Below are 457 nucleotides of genomic sequence, written 5' to 3' on the forward strand. Positions count from 1 at the left end.
CCTTTTTTTTTTTTTTTTTTTTTTTGAGTTATAGTCTTATTCTGTTGCCTAGTCTGGAGTGTAGTACCACGCTTACGACCACTGCAGCTTTGACCTGCTGGGCTCAGACAATCCTTCTTCCTCAGCCTGTCCTTCCTCCTCAGCCTTTCAAGTAGCCGGAAATACAGGTGCATGCCACCACACCTGGCTAAATTTTTGATGTAGTGTAGGGTACGAGATCTTGCCAAGTTGCCCAGGTGGGTCTCGAACCTGCAGGCTCAGGCAATCTACTTTCCACGGCCTCCCAAAGTGCTGGGATTACAGACCAAGCCACTGAGCCCGGCCTCTGGGACTTTTTTTTTTGTTTGAGTTTGAGTTTGATTTTCACTCTGTTGCCCAGACTGGAGCGCAGTGGCTGCTCCCGGCCACTGCAGCCTCGACCTGCTGGGCTCCAGCGATCCTTCCGCCTCAACCTTCC

Source organism: Carlito syrichta, unplaced genomic scaffold (assembly GCF_000164805.1).
Source record: "Carlito syrichta isolate Samal-C Ts95f unplaced genomic scaffold, Tarsius_syrichta-2.0.1 Scaffold316302, whole genome shotgun sequence".
Taxonomy (NCBI): domain Eukaryota; kingdom Metazoa; phylum Chordata; class Mammalia; order Primates; family Tarsiidae; genus Carlito; species Carlito syrichta.